The sequence below is a fragment of the Balaenoptera borealis genome (assembly GCF_965194805.1).
Source record: "Balaenoptera borealis genome assembly, chromosome: 3".
Taxonomy (NCBI): domain Eukaryota; kingdom Metazoa; phylum Chordata; class Mammalia; order Artiodactyla; family Balaenopteridae; genus Balaenoptera; species Balaenoptera borealis.
This window is the reverse complement of record NC_138866.1, coordinates 17,358,489-17,367,100: the sequence shown is the minus strand read 5'-3', so window position 1 is coordinate 17,367,100 and position 8,612 is coordinate 17,358,489. Positions and strand designations below refer to the sequence as shown.

General features: G+C 41.4%; 1 pseudogene across 1 annotated transcript; it reads right to left on the bottom strand.

Annotated features, from left to right (window-relative positions):
- Positions 1 to 4,143: 4,143 nt before the first annotated feature.
- Positions 4,144 to 8,116, bottom strand: LOC309626919 (fascin pseudogene; annotated as a pseudogene). Its single transcript has 2 exons — positions 8,105 to 8,116; positions 4,144 to 5,866 (listed from the first exon to the last, which is right to left on the bottom strand). The product of its transcript is annotated as a fascin pseudogene (transcript).
- Positions 8,117 to 8,612: the final 496 nt, after the last annotated feature.

Here is an 8,612-nt window from a genome sequence, read left to right as displayed (position 1 = left end):
GGTAAATGTCTAGCATTGTTTAGGATTTTATATATACATACACAACACACATAAGCACACACATATGCATGTGTATGTACATATATGTATACACACATATATATGCATACATGCAAATTATATACACACATATAACATGTATGCATATATAAGGTAACATGTAAATAACCTTAACTTCCTTATAGAAATATATGGGTCATTGACTAGATTTTTAAAAATTCAAAAGTACTCTGTCTATAAGTAGAATACATCAATAGACTAGAAGCAAAAGGATAATCTAGACTTTACCAGGCTTGTGTGGATAACAGAATTAACAATAGTTAATGTATCTATTCCAAACAATATAGCATTGAGAAACCTTAAGGAAAATGGTAAGAAAAGCCATTTGAAATTGCAACTTCAAATTAACTTATTTACCTGTATTATTAGATCAATATATTAAGGAAATGCAGTAGAGAGGGTGAGACTGAACTATAACAGGGTATTGACCTGTTAACTCATAATAACATTATATTGGGAGAAACGTGCTAGATGTAATAAAATAGGTTGAGTTCATAAATGATTGAACAACTGAACCCAAAAGGCTTTAATTAATGGATTGAAATCAAAATTAAGGGAAGTTTCAAGAGACATCCCCAGAACACTTTTCTCTTCCCTGTTTGATGCAACAGTTCAAATAAGTTTAAAAATGGCATGCTTATCAAATTTGAAGGGCAGTAGCAGTTGGATGACAGAATCAGACTCCAAAAACCATTCATTTGCTCAACATTATTTAAAAATTATATTTGATAGAATCACTCATGCAAGATGGATTTTAATAAAATTCCTAATATGTTATTACACTTGGGACCAAAAGGTCAAATGTATAACTATGAGGCTTGTAAAAATGACTTAAAAGCTTATCTGAAAGAAATGTTAAGCGTTGTGGTTGACAGTAAACTCAGTATCAGCCAACAGTGTCTACAGGAACCAGGAAATCTAATGTAAGCATAGGCTGCACTTAAGAGCCAGAGTAGATTGAAGAGGCAAAGAGATCAATTTTATGGGCTTATAAATAAATAAAGTTCAAGAATAATCAAGAAACATAATAAAATACTGTAAAAGTTACTAAAATAAATTTGAAAAGACAAAGGCCAATGGATTCCCTGAAGAATGTTTACAAATATTAAAAGAATAATCTCTGTATTCCATAGCTGTTCCAAACATATGTGTGTATATAAATTAGTAAAAAAATAGCCAAACTAACTCAGAAAAATGAGTGGCACACCATTCATGAATTTAAATACAGACTAAACATAATTTATACATTACATTAAAGTATAACTCAGTGGTTAAGTACTTTTAGTGAAGAAAGACATGTTTAATATGTATAAATTTTCTGCACCACAAACAAGTAAAATAAATGTTTTATATATATACATATATATATTTATATAATTCTGCTCTGATCTCCATTGACCTGGCTGGAAGAAATTCATCTCAGCAATGTTTTGGGGGTTTCTCTCCTTATAGAGTTGGTGGAGGAACAGAGACATAAGTTGTGAAGAACATTTCTAGACGTGTCTTCTGGGTTGTAGTTTCTCCTGATCATGGCTCATGGGCTCATTGCCCAAACATCCACATTTCCTTTAAGGTCCGTGGTTTCACCGCTTCCTTGTGAGGCTTTTGCAAGGATTTTTCAATGGTTCCCAAGATCTCAGTTTTCATTATCTGAACTGTATGTTCTTCCCTAACAAATTGCCATTGCTCTTAGATACCACGTGTTGAAGCAGACAATGGATCTGTCCCATTTAATGACATTCCTCTAAATCCAGTTATTTTCCTCTTAGGAAAAACTGAGACATTCCTTCAGTCCTTCCAATATTGGCCTAAATATATCACTTTCTAGCTTTAAAATCCTCTATTCTTGGCAATTTGGCATCATCATTCTATGACCCTATTTTTCAAATAAAGAAAAATACTTTGTGACATTTGCCTTCTCAGTACTTGGAAATTTTTCCTTCAGAATCTGCAACTCTATAGTTTTTATCAACAGGTAACTCTACTTTCAAGATCTTAGAGAAAAAGCCCAAAGACTTGATTTGGCAAACTTCTTAGGTGAGTAGTGGGTAAACTATCTATTAGCAAAGTGATCTTTAAATATATGTATCTGTGTAAATAAGAGCTCAATATACAAATTCAGCCACATGATGATAACCATCAAGAAATGATTAACTTAATATGTCACATAAGATGTATGTATTTCACAGGTATTACACTATAATTTGATTGTCATTTGATATCATTCTACATCTGTTATACGGTAAAATACTGTAAAAGCCCTTGATATTTCTAAAGATGTATAAAACAAAAATATACATTAAGAGAATAAGAAATCATTCTATTCAGTGAGCAAGTGCCAGTAATTCGTCTTAAAAACAAGATGTAGGTTATTTAGAAAACAACCCTGTCATTCTTTTGGTATTGTATTGGGAATGCATGCAAAACCTATAATAGCAAAAAATAATAATAATAATAAAGTACAAAAATACTGTAATAAGAAACAAAGAATTAAAAAAAAAAACTTTTTTGCAGATGATCACTGTATATGAGAATATCCAGGAAAATCAACAAAAATTACTAGAGGAAAAATTTTTAATTAAACTGCAGTGTACAAATAATGTTTATATAGAAGAATAATGACAATGATATCAAAGAAATTTGTATTCATTTCCTGTGGCTCCTATAACAAATTATAAAAAACTAGATGACTTAAAGCAACAGAAGTTTTTTTCCTTTATATTTCTGGAAGCCAGATACAGGAAATCAGTATCACTGATCCTAAATCAAGGTGTCAGCAGGGCCATATTCCCTCCAAAGGCTCTGGGGAGAATCTGCTCCTTGCCTCTTGCAGCTTCTGATGGTTGCTGGCATTCCTTTGCTTGTAGCCAAATCACTTCAGGTGCCTCTGTGGTCACATTACTTGCTCCTCTTCTGTCTATGTAGTAAAATCTCCTGATAATTTAAGTCCTCGTGGAATATTGCATAGAAATTGACAAATTGTTAGTAAAATTAGAAAAGTATATAATTCAGTCAATAATTAACACATCATTTTAAAAATTAATGATGACAAATTTACCATGCCAGCTTTTAAAATACATGAAAAATTTTAATTATCACTTTTTTTTTTTTTTTTTTTTGCAGACTTGCATTATTTTATTTTGCTCTTTCCAGTCTGAAGCTACTATGTATCATGGGCATTTAGAGTTCTACAAATGACACTTTCAAAAAATAAAAGACCAAGACACCCAGAGTGAGATGCATGGTAGACACTAACCAGAGGCGAGGGGAGCTGGCAGGGGCGGACCTCAAGTCAGGGGCCAGGTGGCTTCCACAGGGCTCCTGGCTGAGCACGACGCCCAGCTTCATCTTCCTGAGACCCAGGAGTCCACTCAGGAGGGGAGAACTGATCACACCAGGGCCTCTGGCTGAGGCTGTGAGGGGCCCAACACCACCAGGTGAGGACACAGGCCTGGGGCTGGGGCACACTGGAGAGAGGCGACCAATGAGAGAGCCCCCTGGTAAGGTGGGGACAGACTCTGAATTTGGGGAGGTGCCTCACCTGCCCTACCACTAGTGGGCAGACAGGGCACTGAGGCCCTGAGATGCTGTCTCAAGAGCTCCCCACAGGACCCCTTGAAGACCACTCATGGCTACAACCAAGCTTGCCTGGGGCTGCTGCAGCAATAACATTTCATTAAAAAAAACCAAAAACCAAAAAACACAGATTTGGTCATTTTTCTGCTTCCAGTCAGGCCAGAGTGAAAGAAACGAGACTGTGGCCCCTGCACCACAGCAGGATGGGCAGAGGCCAGGCCCCAGCGGCCACCAAACCAGGCCTGCTCCACGCACAAGGGGCAGGTGCCAGCCCCCTCCTGTCCCGCAGGGATGGTGCACCAGGGGGGCCACCCACAGGCTTGGGGCAAGAGCTTGGCTCCTGGGAATTGGGGGAAGGGCAGGCGCAGGAGGGGACAGGGGATTCCAGTTACACACCCGCCACTCCCAGGGGCTCGGGAAGGCCTCGCAGCCCTCCACTTCTCCTTGGCCTCTTCGGGGAAATAAGTCTGAGAGTCGTCTGAGGTCAGAAGAAAGTTCTAGCCTCTCTCAGGGCAGAGAAGAGAGGGCAGAGGGATCCGAAACCCCTCCAAGGACCGGGTCAGAGCCGCTGAGCGGCCCGGGGGGAGGCCACATGGGACAACAGGTGAGGGCACAGTTTTCTCTGGGTTTCCAGTTTGAAAGGTAAGGGGCTCCGGCCGCAGCGGAGCCCACCTGGAGAAGAGTGAACAGGAGGGGTCTGGGCAGGGAGGAGAAGGGGAGGCAGGAGGCGGGGCCTAGTACTCCCGCAGTGTGTGTGATGTGGTCCACCGCGTCAGCGCAGGCCCTCAGGACCCCCGCGTGACTCTCCTTCAGGGAGTGCCTGCCCACCTTGATGACCAACTTGTTGTCGCAGAGCTCGAAGAGGAAGTCCACAGGGGTGTTGCTGCTCCTGGTGACCGAGGAGGCGTTGCCCACCATCAAGTACTTGCCCGTGTAGTCTTTGATGTTGTAGGCGCCGTCTCTGAACTCCAGCGGGAAGACGTCTTAGCTGGAGCGGTTGGCATCCAGGATACCCGTGACCTTGCGGCAGCCAATGAAGCCATGGTCCCCGCGGAACACGACCATGAGGCTGTTGATCAGTTTCATGAAGAAGAGCTCCGAGTCCCCTGCTGTCTCCACCAAGGCAGCCAGGTGGCCATTCTTCTTGGCCGTCACAAACTTGCCATTGGACGCACGCAGTATAATCCTCTGATCATGCCACTCGATGTCAAAGTAGCAGCCGGTGTCCTTGGCGGAGGAGGTGGACGGCACGCCCGCGCTGGCTGTCAGCATCCAGTACTCGCCCGAGTGGGTGCGGAAGGCACGCTTTTTGGTAGAGCGGTCGATCTCCAGCTGGAAAATCTGTTGGTTGGTCTCTTCGTCCTGATTGGCCGGCAGGTCCACAGCCTAGCTCGTGGACATGTTCCTCTCGTCGGCCGCCTGCAGCATGACCTGGGCGCAGCTCTGCTCCAGGGCGGAGAGCTCGTCCTTCCCCACCTTGGTGGCCTTGCCCCGATGGCGCCAGGTAGTGGCCCTTGCAGTCGCGGAAAGCCACCTTGCCGGAGCAGAGCTCGAGCGCGTAGCCGGTGGCGGGCTCGGGGTCCCAGTTGTAACGCCGGTCCTGGAAGGCCAGCGTGATAGTCTAGTTGACGCCCCAGGGCGTGTCGCGGTCCACTGCGATCTTGTCCGCCGGCCGCGCGCTCAGGTGCGCGTGGCTCTTGCGGGCCACGCTGCAGATGTTGACCTGCGGGCGCGTGGCGATGTGCACGCTCCCCTTGTCGGCCGGTGAAGCGGTCCGAGCGAAGCGCGACAGGCGGTTCTCAGTGCCGCCAAAGTAGAGCCGCCGGTGTCCTTCGGACTGCAGAGACCTGCAGCCGTCGTCGTCAGGCGCCACGATGGGAAAGTGCTGGGCACCTCGTGTTAGCAGGTTACGTAGCCATCCTTCTCCGCCGCCAGGTAGCTGCCCGCTGCCCAACTCATCGGGCGGCTGCACCAGCATCTGCATCTGCATCTTCTTCAGGCTGCTGGCCCACTGGTTCACCTTGAATCCGAACGTCTCGGCCATCAGGTACTTGTTGCTGCAGTTAATGAGACCGAAGTGGATCTGCGGGGCCTCGGCAGTGCAGTTGGCGGTCAAGGTGGCGGTGAACCGGAGGCCGGTGCAGCCAGGGAGGTCGGTGGCAGGTTCCCGCGGCGGCCCCCTGCTCCTTTGTTCAGCTACCTCGGCCGTGCGCGCACCCTCAGCAGCGCTCTACAATCACCACAATTTTTTGACATAATATTAAAAAGAATAAAAATGTCCAGTGGAAAGAAAGCTAAAAATTGACTACATAAATTCCAACGATGATCAAAAAGGAATACAGAAATATGAGTCAGTATGTTTTCATAGGCTTTAAATCTGAGTTTAAATATTAATTAATTAATCTCTTCCTTCATTCCACAAGCTGATATAAACTGCAAGGGATATACCTAAATAGAATCAACTTGTCAAATTAAAGAAAAACACAGTGTAATATTTATTCCAAATCAAAAGAAGTTTGATCAGTGATGAGAGAAATGAGAACGTTAAAGCTGTGATGGGTGGTTTAAGTGTATCCTTCATAAAGTTCCATAGTAAAATTGTGCCAGGAATATTTTCAGACGCAACTAATAGAAAACCCCACCCAGAATGACTTAAGCAATAGCGGTGTTTAATTATCTTAAATAAAAGGAAGTCTGGAGATGGGCAATCTAGAGCTGATACAGCTCAATAATTTTACCAAGGACATTCTTCTACTCCGTTGTCTGAAGCTGGTTACTTTTTTTGACTATAGGCATATTGAAATGTGGTTTCCAGATGGCTGCAACACCTCCAGATATCATGACTGTATTCAAAGTAAATAATCATGGGAGATGCTGATAAAAATGGGTTTTTCCTCAGGTGGTTTTCTTTCTTTTTTTTTTTTTTCCAACAAAAGAAGAAAAATAATTCCAAGAAGTTTTTTTCAGAAAATTTTATCTTAGTGTCAGTAGTAAGAAATGGGTGGTATGGCCACTGCTGGATGAAAAAGTGGATATCTGGCAAAGAAGAAAGTAGGCTTAGATAGTCATTACCAATCCCTGGAGTTGTGCAAATAACAGACTGGCATGCTTTAGCTGGGAAGAATAGGTAGTATGTCTACTGGTTAAGAACCAGACTGTGTGTAGCATAAACCTATAACATTAATGTAGCACTTGGTGGATAGTATATGATGATAAAATAATAAATTAACATGTGAATATAAGCAAACTATGATGCTGAAATACACCTATTAAATCAACAGAGGTAAGTTAAGATGGTGGTGTCCACTCATGCATTCATTTATTCATCCATTTAGCAGCTCATTACTGATTGTTTATATCAGGCACTATGCTAAGTCCTAGGTATATATTAATGAGTGAAATCATCTTTGCCCTGGTAAAGCTGAAATTTAATGGTTGATCTAGTAAAAACTGTTTAAACTCTGGGAAACTGAGTGTACATAATATCATTGGTAGCATTTAAAATAAATTGTTGCAGTTTCCTCAGAGATAAATCTTGAAACTCTTAACGTCTGTAAAACTATAGGGTCAATCCTGTGAATGTACTTCCATTTTTCAAAATTTATTTTTTTCTGAAATATCTGGCAATTTAATGAAACACTAGAAACAACCAGTAATAGTAAGTGAAACTAATAGTAAGTGAACAGTTTATTAAGCTGTGCTTTATTCATGCATTAAAATGCAATATGGCTATTGAAATGATGAGGTTTAGGGCAATAAGCTTATATAGAAATGTATGTATACAATAAGTGAAAAAGCAGATCAAATAAAAATATGTCGAAACTAAATACAATCTTCCTTAGCGTTCATAGATTTGAGAACTCCTCCTTCTTTTGCATTACGTAGGGAATGTCTCCTCTTCCTTAGTGGACCGTTATCAATAACTTGTCTGCTGGGAAATCTTCCCTGATCCTTCCCCTATTCAATTAATTGATTTCTATCTTAGCACTAACAACCTTTTTATTAATTCCTATTTTATATGTTATTGTAACATAAAATTAGTTATGCCTGCTTCTCTCGGAGTTGTCAACACCTCTTTAAAGGAAGAAGCTATCTGTCATTCATCTCTATATTGTTGAGACCTGAGACATGACATTTCATTCTTGTGTCCTCAATATCTACAAATAGGTTTGTCACAGGAAAGGTGCTCAAAGAATGCTTGCTGAATGAAGCCAGCAAGTGCTCAATAAACACTGGCTGAGTAAGTGGATGGATTCTCATAGAATTTCAGTCATATTGATGATCAGAATTATATTCCAAATTGTTTAATAAAAATTCACATTCATTAAATGCTTTTTTTCTGGAGAACATGTAACACTGACTATTTTACATACAGGATGTTTTTACAATGTGAAATCTAATAAAATATGTACAGAACTTTGAAGATCTATTTTTTAAACGGCAGCTCCCTATGGTTCAGTTAACTTACCTGAACCTTCATGTGTGGCCTACCGAACTCAATATCGCACCTGACTCAGCTTTGCTGGATTAAGCCTGCTACATAGTTGGCCAGACTGAATACGGTTGATGTAGCTCATTATCCTTAAATAATTACTTGAATTCTTCTCTAGTTTAAGATCCAAGATCACTGTACACTTGTTTTTTTGTTTTGCATCTACATGAAAACAGAATGGGGGGGGGGGGGACCGTGGTTACACATACAATGAAATAAGACAAAAGGGTGTTACCCACTTTTATTATTTCCCTTTCAACAGATTACCAAAAAAGTTGCATTCACTGATTTTATAATGTTACATACATTTCAAGAGGGTTATTTTATTTAAAAATACTGAAGGCAAAGTCTTCCGACTCTTCCACTTGAATTAGCACCAGGCTTAAACAAAGGAAAGAGTACCGAATGAGTGGTTCAAATAAGAATGTGTACATACAAGTTCTGCTAGAGTGTCTGAATTTAACCTAAAATATCCTGGATCTCT